We start from the raw sequence: 19,902 nt of genomic DNA, 5'->3' as shown, positions 1-19,902 counted from the left end.
TTTGAAGAATATGTTGATGAATTAAAGAAATTTGGAAAGTGGGGAGGAAATGATACAATTGTAGCATTTGCTAAGCAGCATCAGCTGAATGTTGTGGTTCATCAATTAAATCAGCCTTTATTGAAAATCAGTGGCACAGACAAAACTGATGCTACAGAACTCCACATTTTCTACCATAAAGAACATTATGACAGCATTAGAAAGATCAATGACAATTCAGAAACCCCTGCCACTTTGGCATGCAGAGAATTGGGGAACCAGTTAAAACAATGTGGCATACCCCAAACTCTAGCAGCTTAAATACCTTATAATTTAACAAGCATTTCCTTCTACAGGCAAAAGCACTGAAGTACATGGCCTAGTTTTCTGGCCTACCTCAACTATTTTTTTTTTATTAATTTTTGGGTTTTTTTTGTTTTTGTTTTGACTTTTGAAAGGCACTGAAAAGACCTGGAATTGACTGCACCTTTAAGTTCTTTAAGAGCACAAAAGGGTGCTTAGCGAATCTTTTGCTTTTTATTTTTTATTTTTGGTTTTGCTTTGGTTTTTTTTTTACTTTTGTTTCTTTTGCTTTTCTTTAAAACTAAATTTTGTAAACTAAGTGATTATTCAAAGACATTTTAAGTATATGCTGTGGGTGAGGCTATCGGGCCTCAGAAGCTACCAGAATTCTTCTTTTTTTTTATTTACTCTTTCTTTTTGAGAGAACCATGAGTTCTAATGAGTTTTGTTTTATTTATTTATTTTTCTCCTTTCTCTTGTATGTTGTTCTGTTTAACTAAAAAGTACCAGAAATTGCTTGATACCTCACTGAAAACATTGAATATTGAATCTTGCTAATTGAAGTCTTATTTCTTTTTGATGAATTAATCACCACTTTAAGTATCTGCTACTGTTATACCAGAGAATTCATGTATAAGATGATGTGGTCTACTTGCTAAAAGAAGATTATGTAATAATGTCTAAAAGAAGATTATGTAACAATGTCTAATATAATCAGCTATTTACATTCGTTTATTATTTATATGTCATTATACTCTGGGTATGGTTTGGAATTATTGTATATATCACTAATATATTCTCAGTTATGCAGCATAGCACACATTTTTACCATCATATTGTCTTTGGTGAAATTAATGAGATTTCAGAAATATGGAAACTTATCATTTCAGAGACTAACTTGCTGTGAACTCTGACGCAGGCCCTGGAGAGAATATATGTGCAACAAAAGGAGAGACAGGTATACGTAAGTCCATGGTTTGCTTATGATGGTGACTATGTAGAGCACAATTACTAGGCACAGTCCAGTATTCATCCTCTCTCCCTCCTAATTTAACCTAATTTAACTGAACTTATTTATCTTTTTATCTCACTCAGTTGAATTCACCTGTGGCCTAGCACAATCACTGGCTGTCTCAGAACCATGAGATATGGTATGATAACCTTTCCATAACATTTTCAGGTGTCATGAACACATACTAAATTTGGCTTTGATCCAGACACATGGTGGTAAAAAGTGTTACACATTGCATAACTACCTCAACCCTCTATTACAAGTCTAACCATATAAAGGAGGGAATGTAATGGAATTTATTAATTTGATCATTGACAATGCTATGCTAAGGTTTTAAAAATACAGCAATTCAAACAATTAAAGAAGATAATCCAGCTTTCCAGACCAGAGTCCAGAATCCAGTTTTCCAGACCAGAATCCAGTTTCCTCCTGATGACATCTTACCACTTCAAGAAGACAAGAGAACTCAGAGACTTTATATGAACTGTTTTGCTTTATTAGCTTTTACTATCTCCTTTCTGTTATATACTATCTGTAACATGTACTCTCTGCAGAGGCTCTCCCTTTGCAAGACTAATGTCAAAGCGTCGGTTCATGAGGAAAAAAAAAAATCGCCCCTCTGGACAAAACTTTCCTCTCTTCCTTTTCTGTATTGTTGTTCGCATATTATTAGTCAGCAAAAGTTATTATATTCTTTTTACTGTTCCATCAAGGAAACATTCCGTTTCTTGAGGAAGCAAAGGGGGGAAATGTGGTAAAATATGAAAGTTTTTAACAGTCGGTTAGGATAACTGAAAGACGCCAGTTTTTCAAGGACCACCCTTTTGGGGAGGAGATGAACAGTCCGCCTGCTGCGCATGTCAGACTGCCTGCCGGGTACAGTCCGCCTGCTGCGCATGTCAGACTGCCTGCCAGGTACAGTGCGCCTGCTGCGCATGTCAGACTGCCTGCCGGGTTTTTTTTGACTTCCGGGGTGGAGAAAAGGAGAGAGGCCTTTTTTGCCTGCTTGGGGGGACTCCTGACGGCGCGGCACGGACTCTCTCTCTCCAAAGGTGGCCTTGTCGGTTGGTGGCCTTGTCGGTTGGTGGCCTTGTCGGTTTGGTGAGTTGTTATAAGGAATATAGACTAAGCTTAGACTTAAGACGATTTGTATTGTGTTTCTACTTTCCTATCCTTCTAACCAACATCACCTTGTGACTATCATAACTATAAATAAAAAGGTCTATCTAGAAAACCAAAACCTGCTTCCATTTACTAGTTTGGGAGATAAATTAAGGGAAAGGTTAAGTAGGGGAGATTTATGATCTAATATCCAATTTTAAATCTCACAGAAGGAAAGAATAAAAGAAAGAGTGTTAAATGAATATATAGATCACCTGGATTTGATGGAGGTACCTTATTATCCAAATGGATTTTATGAGACCCTGGAAAATGCCCTTTGGCTAAAACTTCTGGCTGAACCCAGATAGCTAGCAGATAGGTCCCTATTTACTAACCTCTCTCCCCAAGAGATTAAACAAATCAAAATGCCCCTTTTGGCTAAATTTCAACTAATGAGTCCCCAATCACTATCTTCTTTCCCCCAAAGAGTAAATAGAACAAATATCTAGACATCCTTATCCTTGGTAAACCCTTCCTGTGATTTTAAGCTGCCTGTTATAGTATTTGCTTTAGGTTAATTTGTATCACGCTAATAAAACTGGCATTACCCTGTAACCAGTGAGCAGAGAAAACCTTATATACCCTCAGAAAGAGGGAGTCCCCTTAGGAGGGGAGACTCCACACATGATCTGAGTTATTTCCTTCTTCTTGGAACAACAAAATATTAAATTGATGGGGGTTTTTTCTGTCTGTCTCTGATCTGGTTTGTCTCATAGGAGATATTAAATTCTATGATCTGGTTCTTAACCATGTTCTCTGATCTGTTATTATATTTTGTAGGTGTAACGATTGGAATGACGCCACCTGCTGGAGACTGACTGTAGAAGAGTTCCACCCATGAAGCGAAGGTCTTTGAGGGCAAGACCAGGAGTCTTTTCTTTGGAAAAGGAAGTGATGCGGGCTAGTGGGAGGAGGAAGGAAGAGACTGGCGCTCAGTCTCAGGCTCTTTCCTCTGGACTCTGGCGGAGAAGGGAGCTAGAAATGTGCTCTCCCTTTAATAGATAGGAATCTAGGCCTTTCTCTCTCTCTTTACCAAATTCTTATTCTCCTTAATAAATGCTTAAAAGTCTAACTCTTGCTAAAGCTTATAATTTATTGGCGACCACTCATTAGATATTTTAGACAAACTAGCTAGAATTTTAGCCCTTAACATAGGAAAGCAGGTATGGGAACAATTTATAGGAGATAAAAGATTTTATAATTTCTCTGATCTGTTTATTAAGTCTGTTTATAGGAGATAGGCAGATACAAAAGCTATATTTGAATATTCAACAAGAGGAAGAACTATTTGCTTTCCTGAAAAGAGTCTGTGTCCAGACTAACAGAGATACCCTCAGAACAAAGGTAAGGATGAAGCTCTTTAGACGAGCCATCTCCTTAGAACTCCAACACACCAGAGAGAACAGGAACCTAGGAGAGTGATGGCAAGAGAATGATTTGTTGGTCTGGAATTTGTTATCTGGATGGGGAAACTACAGATTTCCACGGTGGTATCTGTTCATTCTTCTTACTACTTACAAATTCAGGACAGATTAGAGACATGAGGACCTTTGCCCTCCTTGACACAACACTGCTCCATAATTTTGTCATGACCTCCCTTCATCACAACAAGGAAAAAAAAAACACCTGAAATACTGAAAAGAATCTCTGATCTCATTAATTTGGAAATTCCCTCTAATGATGAAGGCTAGAACCTATCCATTTCTGCCTATCTTGTAGGAATCATGCCTGTGTCCTACCATAAGTTCTCAAGGAAGGAATAGGGGGGAAGTATGGGGTTGGAATAGGGGGATCTGGGGAAAGCTGGAAGCTTTCCTTGTATTCTTCTGACATGACAAAAGTAGGTGAAGTATTCAGCTTATCTACCTGCTATCCTTAAACCTCACCATATGCCCGGCCCACCTCCTCTTCATATCATGCATTCCCTTGGTGATATCACTTACTTAGCCCTGTTCTCCTTAAAGTTCCTCATAAGTTTAAAAAAAAAAAAAAAGAAAAGAAAAAGAAAAATCAGAAGTGGGAGTGGTATGGAGATAGTGGGCAGAAAGACATCATGATGGCTAGGATGCCCTCAAACTTACACAAACCAAACTCTTCTTCAATTTAACCCTTTGTAGCTCTGACATCCTAAAAGAGACCAAAGTTTCCTATCTTATCTTGGTTCCAAAGAATTTTTGTAACTATGATCTTATTTTGCTTCACAATCTCCTTGTGAGGTAGAGGGAATGATGTTATCCTTTCTTGTTATAAAGAGAGTAAGTAACTATGGTGCAGTGAATGAATGTCATTTGTTTAGAGTTATTTAACTAGCAGGTGAGTAGCAGAAATAAGCCTATAACCACCTCTCCTCAGTGATCTGTCTATCAGATGACCCTGTCTCTCAGCCACAGCACACCACCTGGTTCCTTTTGTTTTCCCCTCTCCCCTTTTCTTATTTCTCTTTAGGCACTGTATTGAACTAGAATGAGTAAGTGTGCCGTCTATCTTGGACAACCCACGTGGTACCCGAGTGATTATAAATCCCAAGCCAGCTGCTCTAGGGAGCTCGTTTGGTTTGGTATGTGAACAGCTGGTGTTGTTCAGGTCTTCTGAGTGTGAGTTATTGGTCCCTTTGGGGCTGGAAAGCAGAAATACCACCACTCCACCCCTTCCAAAGCCCCGATCACTCATTTCTTTGTCAATAGTCCCCAAGTACCTGGTAAGCCATCCACATAAGGCATGATGAATCAGAGGGAAACATACTGATAAAAGGCAATCTCTGTGATGGAATCTGAGAAGCACTGGTGAATGGCATTCCCATTTTATAAGTGAAGAAAAAAGTACAAGGACATATAGCACATCAATGGCAAACTTGGGAATCTGCAGGACTCCTAACTCTTAGTCAAAGAGAAGCCTGGATCCTCTGCCTTAGATTAGACTTATACTAAAATTAACATTAATAATAGAAATCAGTCACATTTACATACCATTTATGACTTTTATTTATTTACAGACCTATTTATGACTTACCTTTTTTTTTTACAGTGACCCTATTATGTAAGTAGAGTAATGGTTATTTTCTTTGAATTTCAGTTTAGAGAAGTTAAACTTCCTCTTGGTCACATCACTAAGAGCTATCAGAGCTGGAATTCAGACTCCTTTTCTGACTCTAGGTCCAATGATCTTTCTACTATGCTATGATGCAAGAAGGTTGGAACAAACTCAGATCAAGTCAAATCAACATGCATTTGTTAAGTGCCTACTATGCATGAGGCATTGTGCTAAGTTCTAGGTATGCAAAGAAAAGCTCTCAAGGAACTCACAGAGCTCAAGAAGCTAGTGGGAGAGTACTGTGATTCCTATTATAAAACATAGTTGCATTACTAAAGTATATATAGTCCTATGTTGGGCAATGTAGAAGTTAATTTCCCTAAAACCCTGATTTCCATATGGTGCTTCCTAAATAGTTCTCTGGATTTTTTTATCTCGTTGATGTGAATATCTCCTCTAATGGTGCTGATCACAACCCCATCTACACCTTCAAAGCCTTTGCATGCATGCCCATATACTCCCATAAATCCTTCATAGGGGTCCATCCAAAATTCTGAAAGTCTTTTCTCTAGGTCCTTGACATCAATATGTATGAATGTGCACCCTTCATGATTGATACAAGACCAGCCCACCTTCTTTTCTGATCATGTATCTCTTAGATGACATATTTTTTGTCATTTATTTTTAATGAAAGGCATTACTAATAACACATGGCAACCTATTTGCACCCATCATCTGTGTCTATGGCCCTTTGGATAACCTGTAGTTTTGATTCTTTGGAGATCATGGGATTCAGTGCAGGACAATTTTAGCTGTCTGCTATCTATATATGTTAGCCATTGGGGATACTAAGACAAAAATAAATAATAGTCCCTGGCCTCGAGGATGTTACATTTTATTGAGAAATACAGCATATAAACAGATTGTGACGTTTAAAATCTAATGTGTGTGGTGTCCTTTTTACGCCCCCAGTGTGTGTGGGTGTGTGGGGGGAACTAGCTAGGATTTACTTATAAATTAGAAGCTTCAGCAACAGTTTTAGCATTTATTAAAGTATATTAGGGGTTAGTAAAGAGAGAACACATGGAGTTCAGAAAGATAGCAAAGCCTATCTACCCTAAGGTTCAGACTGTACTCCTTCTCCTTCTTTTCAACCACCAACTCCAGGTCCAGGACCAAAAAGAGACAGAGTGAGGGAGCCAGCCTCACTTCCTACTTCCTGTCTTCCTCCCCCAGAAGGGGTGGTCCTTCAAGCTGATTGGTTAAGGGTGGTCTTGTGTTGATGTCATAGTCCACAGCCTCTGAGAACACTTCCTCTCGTGAGTCAGGCAGGTGTGGTTTTAATTTAATTAACTGTAATAGGCTAATCAGCAAAGTCAATTATTCTCAGTCAGTCTCACTTTATTTAATCAGTATAGATTAATCTCTGGTTGGGGTCTTTGGGTGTTGACAAAAAGCCCATTATATCTTACAAGATAAATAAGTAAATACAAGATAATTTGAGGAGGGGAGATATTACTCACAACTATGGGAACTAGGAAAGTTTCACAAAGGTGACATTTGAGCTAAACATTGAAGAAAACTAAGGCAATGGCATAGAAAAGGAGAAGGAATGTTGTTTTAGGAACAAGAAGTAGACCAGCTCAACTGGATCATACTCATTGTGGAAATAACATTAGATTATTATGAAAAGGCAAGTGGAAAATATCTTGTGAAAGTCCTCAAAAACTACTCCGAAGAAAAAGAAGTTGAAAGAATTAGAATATGCAATGAGATAACAAAACTATGACTCTTTGCAGATGATATGATGGTATACTTAGAGAACCCTAGAGAATCAGCTAAAAATATACTTGAAATTATTAACAACTTTAGGAAAATTTCAGGATACAAAATAAAACCACATAAACCATCAGTATTTCTATGTAATACCAAGTCGAACAGCAAAAGATAGAGAAATTCCATTTAAAATAACTGTAGATAATATAAAATAATTGGGAGTATACCAGCCAAGACAAACCCAGTGAACACAATTACAAAACACTTTTCACACTAATAAAGTCATATCTAACAATGGGAAAAATATTAATTGCTCATGGGTATGCCAAGACAATATAATAAAAATGGCAATTCCACTAAAATTAATTTACTTATTCAATGCCATGCCAAACTACCAAAAATTATTTTATAGAGGCAGAAAAAAATTACAAAATTCAAATGGAATAGCAAAAGGTCAAAAATATCAAGGGAGTCAATGAAAAAATGTGAAGGAAGGTAGCCCAGTTACACAAGATTTGAGATCTGTATTACAAAGCAATAATCATTGAAACAATCTGGTACTGGCAGATCAGTGAATCAGTGGAATGGATTATGTACACAATACATTGTAATAAATGATTATAGTAATTTAGTGTCTGATCAACCCAATTATCCAAGCTTTTGGTGGGGGGACTCACAATCTGACAAAAATTGCTGGGAAAACTGGAAAACAGTATGGTAGAAACTAAGTATAGACGAACTTTTCATCATATACCAAATCAATATGCCAAAAGAGGACAAACATAATTCTAGGTGACTTTAATGCCAGAGTAGGCACAGATTATCAAACATGGCAGGGAGTCCTTGAGAGGAATGGAGTTGGAAATAGCAACAGCAACAGTCACTACTGAAGACTTGTGTGTCTCATTACCTTCTCATTACCAACACTGTCTTCTGTTTACCTAAATTCGATAAAACTTTGTGGATGCACCCTTACAGTAAACATTGACAGTTAATAGACTATATCATTGTAAGAAGAAGAGATGGACAGGATATGAGATGGAGGCAATGTGTTGTGCAGAGTGGTGGAGTAATCATAGACACATCTTTTTCAAGGTAATATTTACATTCAACAAAAGTGGAGGCCCCACGGCAAGACAACCACCAGAAGACTTAATGTCATTGAATTAGAGCATTTCTCCTTGCATGAAGAGTGTGTTGCTGACTTGGAGGGAAAGCTAAGCTAACACAAGTTTGGCAACAGTGGAGCAGAAAAGGAGTGATTTCTGAGATTTAGTATGCAACACTGCATTTGGCCAGAACACTCACAAACATCAGGACTGATTTGATGAAAATGACAGGGAAATTCAGAAGCTACTAAATAAAAAAAAAAAAACAAGAACTCCACATGTTTTATCAGTAGGATAGTTCATCCTTCTCTAAGATAGCAGCATTTAACTCCATCAAAAGTATGGGGGCAGCTAAGTGAAGCAGTGGATAAAGCACCAGCCCTGGATGCAGGAGGACCTGAGTTCAAATCTGACCTCAGACACTTGACACTTACTAGCTGTGTGACCCTGGCCAAGTCACTTAACCCTCATTGCCCCCCCCCCAAAAAAAAGAAGGGTAAAGTACAAAGAAAGCTAGAGAGATGCAGGATTCTTGGCTGAGTAAGAAGGCAGTAAGAATGAGTTTCACACTGATAATAACAAACCAAAATGTTTTTATGAATACCTGAAGGCTATTTATGGACCAAAGATCTTTGGTGCATCTCAACTACTCAGTGCTAATGCAGACACACTGATCAATGATAAGGACATGATACTTGAGAGATGGGCAGAACACTTCCATGGTGTTCTCAACATTCCATCATTAACCAATGCTGAAGCCATTAACCATATATTTCAGGTCGAAATCAATGTCTTTCTAGCCAAACTTCCAGCTGAAGAAAAAACTTTGAATGCCTTTAGGTTCCTCTGATATGGTAAAACATCTGGTGCTGATTCCACTCCAACAGAGATCTACAAGGCAGTGTCTCCATACAAGAGCTGACTGAAATCTTCTGGGTTATATGGCAAGAGGAAGTTATCCCCCATGAGATCAAGGATGCCCCCACTGTCCATCTCTATAAAGAAAAAGGAAATAAGTTGTCCTGTGACAATTGGTGAGGAGGGATCTCTCTATTAGTTGTTGCTGCAAAGATTCTTACCAGAGTCCTTCTTAATAGGCTGATCCTTCACCTTAAAGAGCGTCATCTCCCTAAGAATAAGTGTGGCTTCATAAAGGCCCATGGAATGGTCAATATGATGTTTGCTGTTCAACAACTCCAGGAGGAATGTCAGGAGCAGAACAGAAGTCTGTACATAAGATTCATTAATCTAACCAAATCCTTTGATTCTGTAAGTCATGAGGTCCTGTGGAAGATCATGGCAATACTTGGTTGCCTAGAGAAGTTCATCAGTATTATATGCCAGTTTCATGAAGATATGTTTTCAAAGGTTCTGGATAATGGATGGTGCTCTTCTGCTTTGCCAGTCACCAATGGAGTGAAGCAGAGATACATACTTGCTTTCATGCTTTATAGAATGATGTTTTGAGTTATGTTATCAGACACCTTCAACAACAATGATAATGGCATCAAGGTTAGGTACCACATTGATGGTAAATTATTTAATTTGAAAAGACTTAGCAAAGACTAGATGCAGGAAGAGTTGGTATGTGACTTTTTGTTCACAGATGATTGTGAATTCAATGCAGCCTCTGAGGCTGAGATGCAACAGAATATGGATCGATTCTCTGTCACTAGTATGAATTTTGGCCTGACAAACAACACCAAGAAACAAAGGTTCTCCACCAGCCAGCACCATACCATCTCTACAGCAAATGGAGAGATTTTGAATGCTGTGGACAAGTTGACTTACCTTGACAGTATACTTTCCATATAAATGATGAGGTTGACATGTGCATTTCCAGAGCTAGCTAAGTGTTTGGGAGGCTCTGAAAGTGGGGGAGAGAAGAGGTATTAGACTGACTACCAAAATGAAGATCTACAGAGCCATTGTGTTACCTCATTGTTGTATGCCAATGAAACCTGGACAGTATACCAAGGCTATGCCAGGAAACTGAATTGCTTCTATTTGAATTGTCTTAGGAATATTCTAAAGATCAGGTACCATACACCAAGGTCCTTTCTTGAGCTGAACTGCTAAGCATTCAAACTCTACTGCAATGAGTAAAAAACTCCAATGGGCTGGCCACATTATACAAATGCCAAATGTGCATTTGCCCAAAAGACTATTTTATGAAGGACTTACACAACACAGGCACTCATATGTTGGTCAGAAGAAGCAATGCAAGTAAATTGTCAAGGTCTCTCTGAAGAACTTTGAAATAGATTGTGAAGCATGGCAGACACTGGCACAGAACCATCAAGCATGGTGTGCCTGCATCAAAGAAGGCACTCTATGAGCAATGGAGAATTGCAGTAGCTCAAAAGAAATGTGAGATGCACAAATTTAGAGATGTCTACATCCCAAATGTTCATATGGGCTTTTTGTGCCCAACCTGTGGTAAAGTCTTCCAAGTTCTGATTAGTCTGATCAGCCACAGTTAGATACAGTGTACAAACACCCCAACGTTGTGATGTCATGTTGATCCTCTTCAATTATGAATGACAACAATGAATGAATCTATGATTTTATAAAGTCTATCTAGAGAAATACATACAAGGTGCTATCAATGTTCACATGAGATAAATATCACTTTGAGTCACATAGAATCAATGAAGGCTTGCTACATGGAGGAGTTAGATTTCAAGCTGAACCTCTAGGAGAGATGTAATGAAAGGTATTCAAGACATGGGACATGATAAAGAAAAGCATGGGAGGTGGGAATTTGGGATCTATTTGGGAGCTGATAAATAGTCCTGGTTGGTAATCATATTGATGTGGGATGGAATTTAGGGTCAAATTGATTGTGAGTCATCCTAAAAGAATTACAATACTTAGTGACTCAGTTTCCCAAGTTTTATTGCAATATTGTGAGTAACCACAGAGAAAGAACCAGAAAAGTGGAAAGATATCTCTCAAATAAGGAAAGGAAAGACAGTTATATTTATAGTATGGATAAATTGATTATGTCTCATTATAATACTCTTGTCATGGGGTACAGAACACCCCAGAAGTTCTCTGGGGCACATCAAGGAATCTTCTCCTTGAGAAACTAAACCAGAGGACAGATACACCTAGAGAGATAAGCAGAACCAAATCTGACTGAGCTAGCTTCGGAATCTCCACCCTTCATTCTGATCTCCCTTACCCCTGGGGAGATAAATTTGGGTGTGGCTGTGGCCTTTGTGTCCTGAAGAGAGATCCGTAGCCACCCCTCACCCAATTCCTCTAGTCACCACCAGTGGGGGATGGTCCTCCCTCACTAAAGGAACTTTCCACAGGCAGATGGTCCACCCCCATCAACCACCTATAAAAGTATCTGCCAGTCTCCTGCTCGAGGAGATTGGTACCTCTGAGCCACATGTTTTGTGCCTATCTCCCCATGAGAAGTCCAAGGATTTCTTTCATGGTTTCCTCCCCACCCCCCTAACCGCCTTCCCTTCCCTTGCCCCTAAATAAACTACCATCTTATTCTAACTGCTTTTGTGTGCCAGAGGGTGTAATTCTTTAAAGAGGAATTCCTAAGAACCCCAACCCCTAACCCAAACCCATACCCCATTTCCCCCATTACACTCTCCACCTTTGGGAGGTACAGGGGAGGGATTATCCTAATTTGGAGTTCCTGGGGTCCTAAGCCAACCCCCAAGGTGGGTACCTTTTTCAGTGGAGGTGTGTTTTGGGGGTTTACGTGTCATAGGGTGAATCTGGGGACAAATTTGGCCTTTTCTGCACATGTCTCTTTATGGTTCCCCTATTTTTCATTTATTCTAGTCTAAGTTTCTATAGGCTGTCATTTTATTTAAGGTCTTGATGGCCTTGCTCCCTCTGTTCCTGTTACAAGTACTGATTACTGTGGGTATGAGAACCTAGCATCCTGACTTGTAAGTTATCCATTAACTAGGGTCTGAATCCCTTTTAGGACTCATATCTGAATTAGAGCTTGGGTCTTAGGTTTTTCTGTTAACCCCTTTTTGCCTCCTACATCAATATTATCTATAAAGGGAATCATTGTGAAATAAAGCTGGACTGTGGGTTGGAGCTAGACTGTGGTTTGTCTTGAATATCAGACCAAGAAAATATATTTCCAATTTAATTTGCAGCTAGAAGGAATTTTAGATGTCAATCAACCCAACTTCTTCATTTCGCAGATGAGGAAACAGGCCCAGAGAGAAAGAAACTTGGCTAAGGTGACACTTCCCTTAAGTGTCAAAGCTAAGATTGAAATCCAGGTTCTCCAAATCCAGTGGGGTGATAAAATAAGAACTATGCAATAGATAAGTAAGGTTAATCCTTAGGAGTGGTGAGTAGGATATTCCTTTCAGAATCAAATATAAACTCCACTTCTATTCTTCATAGACTGGGCCCTTCCTACCTTGGCAGTATTCTTATACCTTACCTTCCTTCATGTACTCACTCTAATGTTCTCCCCCCCAGGACACTTCATCTCCTTTCTCTTATTTGAATGTCTTCTCTTAAATGGGAAAGACCATTGTTTGAATCCCAAGCCTGGAAAGCTCTCACTTTTCATGCTCCTCCCAATTACTTGTGCTTTCCTAAAGGATACTACCTTCCATTTGCTCTGTATATGTATATGTACTTAGTTATCTATGTGTTGTTCCCTTCATTGGAAAATGAGCAGAGTAAGTGCTTAATAGTAAGTGCTTAATAAATTCTTATTGACTAACTGATGTGATAGAGATTAGAGGTGAGGATGTCCATATGATAACAGTGGAAAGAACACTGGTTCTTGAGTCAGAGGACCTGGGTTCAAAGTCAACTACTGATGCTTCCTACCTACATGACTTTGTGCATGTCACTGCTTTCCTGGGCCTCAATTTTCTCTTCTGTAAAATAGTAATTGGACTAGATACCTTGTCCAGTTCTAGATCTATGCTCCTTTGACAATAGTCCAAGCAAGAGGTGATGAAGACTGAAGACAGGTAATGGCAATATAGTAGAGAGGGCAGGACAGAAATGAAAAGACTTGGCCACAGGTTATATAGAGAGCCTGAGGTGAAGAGAGAAGTCAAAGATTACCGGCCTAGGTGCCTGGAGTATTAGTAGAACCATTAATAGAAGAGAGGAAGCCAGATCAAAGGTAAGTGTGTTGGGGGTGCTAACCTGGACATTAAGGAAACAATCACTACTTAATGTAGATGGACTCTTTCACATAATAATCATAAAGTCCAGGGAGTTAGGTGGGAAAACATTGGGAGGGGATAAATTGCTTGGGGGAAGGTCGGGGAGGTCCATAAATCCATTAAGAGTCTGGAATTGACAAAGATAGGTTAGCCCCAGGCAATTAATTTGTCTAGGAAAGGGGAGTGGGTAGGGATCAGTCAGTTCTCAGTAAATTTGTAGTTTTCATTCTCTCCTCTTGGTCAAGACAAATTCTGGAATTCGTCGATGACCAAAAATAGTGTTGGGGCATGAAACAAGATTCTAAGGCCATGTCCGGGCATCTTGGGACTAAGTAGTCTACACTAATGTTGTCTGCTTCTTTTTCCTGGTCAGATGAAGCTTGGTGTCATTCGTAGTGTGTCTGGCCATCCATTTAGGGGTTGGAGTCTTCTTCAGATGTGATAAGTGGATCCAGCTGTCAATTCCTTTCAGCCAAAGAGTTGGTCAGCAGCACTTGATAGGGAATCCTTTTCCAATAGACCCAGTCTCCAGGTTCCAACTGTAGGTTAGACTGAATTAAGGTTGAGTGTCTAGAGGGGGCAGCTAGGTGGCACAATGGATAAAGCACTGGCCCTGGATTCAGGAGGACCTGAGTTCAAATCCAGCCTCAGACACTTCACACTTACTAGCTATGTGATCCTGGGCAAGTCATTGACCCGCAAAAAAAAAAAAAAAGAAAGAAAGAAAGAAAGAAAGAAAGAAAGAAAGAAAGAAAGAAAGAAAGAAAGAAAGAAAGAAAGAAAGAAAAAAGGTTGAGCCTCTAGAAAATGACTGAGAGACAAGATGATTAATGTGATGAAGAGTTTGGATGAGTCCTTTACAATAGGACAGAAGGGAGGCCTTAATGGAGAGGGAGTCACTTGAGGGAGAAAAAAGAGAGGCACAGGACACCCAAAGATGATTTCAAAAGGAGAAAAGAGAATGTTTACCAAAAGGGGTTGCCCTAAGGTTCAGAAGAACTAGAGGAAGGGTTTTTGGCCATGATAGATTAAAATCATCCATAAACTTTCCAAGCTGAACCTTAATGATCCCAATGATAAGTTCTACCAAACCTGAGGATTGGGGGTGGTAAGCATAGTGTAAATGTTGAAGTACTGACCATGAAGCTAACAATTGGGAGACAATTGAACCAGTAAAAGAAGTACCTCAACCAGTGTGAACTTCATTAGGAATTCATTCCCCAGGTGGGAAAAATCTTTTCTGATAAGTCCTTGGCTACAGATGTTATAGTAGCTTTCCTGCAAGGGAAAGCTTCTACCCAATGGGAGAACATGAAAACCAGAATACAAACTTATAACTAGAAAGGGGCAGAAGTTGAATAAAAATCAATCTGCCAGATTTGAAAAGGGGTGAAGGAAATTTCCTAGGGGGAGGTTTTAAGGGCTTGCTTACATTATATTTAGGACACATCTCACATTGTAGATAAATGTCATTTACCGCTCATCTCAATTTTACCACCAATATTTGCAGACTAAACTAAGCAGTTTGTTAGGACTCCAGTAACTTATAGAGTGAAGGAATTAAAGAGTTGGGGAGGGGGGCAGCTAGGTGGCGAATTGGATAGAGCACTGGCCCTGGAGTCAGGAGTACCTGAGTTCAAATCCGGCCTCAGACACTTAACACTTAATAGCTGTGTGACCCTGGGCAAGTCACTTAACCCCAATTGCCTCACTAAAAGGAAAAAAAAAGAAAGAGTTGGGGAGGATTGGGCATCCATTTGACCCATACCAGAGTTTTTATCCTTTTTACACCCTTCTAGTCTTAGCTTGTCTTGGATGGGATCAGACGTGGTCCTTTGTACTACAGCAAGCTTTGTTGGTGTCAATGTTAACTTGGGGCCAAGTCCAGGGGATGTTAAAGGAAGACAAACTAATAGGGAGTGGGGTTTTCTAAGCAGTCTGCTTGGCATGCAGGTCAGCAAGGGTATTAACCCAGGCATGGGGAGAACCTTCATGGGAGTGTCCTGGCATTTTAACAATCACCGCTGCTAGCAACAAAAGGGAGTCAAGCAATCTCTAGATATGTAGGACTGCCAGAAGACATCAGGAACCCTTTATATTTCCATAACATCCCAAAATCCCCAACACATACCTGCTATCTATGTAAAAATATTCACTAGTTTTCCTTTTGCTAATTCACAAGCTCAAGTCAGGGCTTCAAATTCAGCCTGTTGTGCTGAAGAGCCAAAGGAAGGGGTCAATGACCTCTTCTGTGGCAGTGACAGCATACCCAGCATCATTCAAGACAGGAATTATCAATGTACTAGGAATAATCCAGGTTTTCTATCTCAGTTTTGGATAGTAGAGAGATCTCTAATCCTTCAAGACAGAGACTATTGGCTAATATCAGATGTACTAAAAACTTAAAACCTGAGAACAAGAATCACAGGAGCATTCACTGCTCAGGTCTTGTACAAGCAGTCACATGAGCTCAACAAAGAGGAAGGATCAGAACCTAGTGCAGGGAACTAAAAGACCAGAGGATAGGTAGTCCTTAAGAAGCCTGATGCCCTCAATTGCCTCTGGAAAAGAAATACTGTGAGATTCAAGGAAGAGGTTTAGAGGGATCCAACTGAATCTAGATTGGAGAGTCACTAAGAACCTTTCCAATGTTAGGAGAGTTAGCAGAATGGGATTTCTAGGGGGTGGAGAAGAGCAGATTAAGACAGGAGCTGTCAGGGTATGGGGAAAGGTAGAGAGCTTTTCAGAAAGAGGAGAGCTGGATATCATTATGGGGAGAGAATTAAATGGATTTCTATATATGTGGTGAAAGTCATGGCCTAGAAGGTGGGGAGGCACATCTTTTTACATTTTCATTAGAAATTAATTGTAACAGTAATCATATCTTTCAGGGGGAAAAATAGATGATACCTCATTAAGGATGGCTCTGATAATTCACATTTTTGCCTAAAAATACCATTAATATAGTTAGGACAACATTTAAAATGTATATGAATTCTATGGAAGTTTGTAATTCTGGCAATGAAATAGAATATTAAGGGAAAGAAAAAGGCTAAAACAGCATAAATGTTTTAACAAAAACCAGATAGTAAAACAAATTCCAGTTGAATATCCTATTTTGAAATAAAACTTACTCAAACATCTATCAATTGAAAGTTATTAAACTTACAAAGCCATCATAATATTTGAATTGGTAGGGATATGAAAACTTGAAATTCCTGTGAAGCTTGAAGTAAAATTTTAACAAAGTTAAAACAAAGTTATTAACTACCACACCATTATTAATGTGTATGATTATTTCAACAGTAACTGCTTAACCAAGTTATTGAAAAAAGCTATGAAATAGCACCATTGCTAAATAGAACAAGTTTCTCTAGCATATTGGGGAAACCTCCAGTTTTCAGAATTTTAAAATATATTCTTGCTATTAACACCTAAAAGCCAAGTTATTTTTCCCAGAGTCAAACATTCATCATACCTAGATGTTCCTGACTTTGAGGTCACTTCTTTATGAATTCGCAGTAATACTGCATTTCTAAACAAACAGTGTCAAGTATTTGACATTCTTCTAACAGTTGCATCTATGACAATTTATAGCCCAAAAGAACACTCTATAATTATCAAATATCTACATTACAGATTGATAAACTAAAGTAACTTGCTTTAAGATCATGCAATTAACAAATTTCCGGATCCAAATTTTTAAACACTTTATCTTTTTTTTTTTTTGCAGTGCAATGAGGGTTAAGTGACCTGCCCAGGATCACACAACTAGTAAGTATCAAGTGTTTGAGATTGGATTTGAACTCAGGTCCTCCTAAATCCAGGGCTGGTGCTTTATCCACTGTGCCACCTAGCTGCCCCCAACATTTTGTCTTAATGCAAAATAAACCTCGACTTTAAACCCCGCACATCTTATTAGAAGACATATTTCACTTAAAATAAGATGATTAAATTCAATTACAACTGGAACTATTCCCAAATGGTAAAATTCTTAATTTATCTGAAGCCTAATATTATCAATGATTATCAATAAACTCATTTTTACGTGGTGATAAACACTGAAGGCTGAGAAGCCAGATAGTTCCCCAAATTTAAAAAGAACCTGATTCATCTTGATTTTGAGGTTCATAAAACCTGGATTTAAACTATCTAATATGGGAGATCAATTCTCAACTAAAGTTTGAACAAATTTCTTAAAAACAGGTAAAAATAAAATCAATCTATAGTCTCTCTAACTGTCTCTCTGTGTAAATTGCCTTTCTGACAATTCTACTTTGAGTGTCGAAGAGGATTGCTAACAGAGTGCAAGATAAAGGACTCAGCTTGAATAGCAAGGGACACACATACACATATAGAACATTTTAACACAAATAGCATTCTACACGGACAGACACAAAAACAATAATGGTAAAGATTCAATTCAGCATGCACAAATTAAGTCCTCTATCCTCAAAGACTTATTAATTTGAGCCAGGTTAATTGGTTGGTTTTTTTTCCTTAAAAAATTAGACCTTTTTCTGAGGGACAAAATGTCCTATCGAAAATCCTATTCCCCTTCTCCCTTTTTTTTTTTAAAGGGAGGAGGGTTCAGATTCAGATTCTCACTTAATTGATTCAAAATACCATTGAAAAAGGAGAAAGAAAAAAAGCAAAGTCCCACTCAGGGTCTTTAGCTTTTGGACTGGAAGAATCAAGACTAAACTCAAAAAGAATTGACCCCACTGTGGCCATCAGTGTTGTGGGTCAGACTTGAATTCTGCTAGTACTTGTAATCATGTGGTACATGATTTAAAAACAAAACCCGGCAGCCCTCCTTTACAGGACCTGTCAGAGTGGTCACATATGGTCCATAAAAAACCTGCAGCCATCCCCTTTTGGGGGACTTGTCAAAACAGATCATTATATCCCACAAGTTCATTCAAGTGATATCTTTGTCTCCTTTCTATCATTGCCTAATAAAGAACTCCACCCCACCCCCAATTTATTGATCTTTTTGTTAGTTTTCTTTTTGACTAGTTAAAAGATTCCATTCTTTGCCTCCTTTCTTACCTATCCTTAATCACTGAATGGGTGTTGCCTCAGGCAAATGAGACCTCTGAAAGGTCTTAGTTTTGGAGTAGGTCTCCCACCTCATCCAGGGCCATCTCCAGTAGTCCTAATCTGTTTTACCACTGAACTCACATGGCTGGGGAGGAGAGATTAAGGTTGGTGCCTTTGTGCAGCCCTGCCTCCCTTAAATCCAATGCATTGCAAGTCATGATGTCACCTCCCCAATGTCATGGTCCTCTTCCAGAATGAAGGACAAACCAGAACAATAATCACTGCCTTTCAGCATCTTCCTGGAGCTTTAAAATGAAGCACACTCCCCTAGAACTGCTCTAGCATGGCCTTTGTCTGGAGGTGACAAATGAAAAGGGAAGGAATGTTTCCTTTGTTAAAGCGGCCTTGGTCAGACCCCTCAATTGACCAGCACTTTATATCCACTTATCACCGGGGAGCACAAGATAACCCAAGAGCAGCATTGTTAATCTGATTCACTTATAGCCCACCAGGGAAGAAAACACATTCGGGGAAAAGATGTGAGAAAACGGTGCAATGATTCAAAGGGGCAGAGTTTCAAGTTCATTCAGACACTTTCTGAAGGGGTAAGGATGCGATAGAGTTCTGAGAAACAAGGTATACGGAGGCATGACTTTCCCCCAAATCATCATCATTGTCATTAGCAGAAGCAACAGCATCAGCATCACTCTACATCATCCAAAAACCCTTATTTAGGCACACCTAATTAGGTGAAGTATCCTCGTAATTAGACCAATAAACCCAGACCACTAGGAGTTTATAATCTCCAACCATCCCATTCAGCTGCAGTGAGACAGCCTCTTCTCTGACTGTGGAAAGGGGAAGGGGAGGCGTTGTCATGGAAACAGGTAATGACCCTCTTTTCTATGTCCCCAAGTGAGCCAAGGTGACCTGGCTAGAAAGAGGGGAAAATGTTATCAGTGAAAATACAAATTAGGTAAATAGAAAATTGAGCCACGAGACTTGCCTACAAATTTGGGATAAGAACTGCTGCCTGCTACAGGCAGCACAGTGCTGGGCGCATAACAGACACTAACTGAATACTTAGTGATTAGTGGACTTGAGAAGTAGATAATTGGCAGGTACATCTCCTCTTCTTGCCCAATTATCAATTATCTTCTTCTTGAATTTTACTCTTCCCAAACTGATTAAGGATGTGTTCATACCTAATTTATGTCTTTCATTAAATGACTAAGTCAACAAGTCTGGGCCTTCTGCATTTAAGTAAGGCAAAGTGGACTTCCACCCTGATAGAACAAAGGAAGGATTT

This window comes from Dromiciops gliroides, chromosome 3 (assembly GCF_019393635.1).
Source record: "Dromiciops gliroides isolate mDroGli1 chromosome 3, mDroGli1.pri, whole genome shotgun sequence".
In the NCBI taxonomy this organism is placed as follows: Eukaryota; Metazoa; Chordata; class Mammalia; order Microbiotheria; family Microbiotheriidae; genus Dromiciops; species Dromiciops gliroides.
This window is presented reverse-complemented; position numbering follows the sequence as displayed.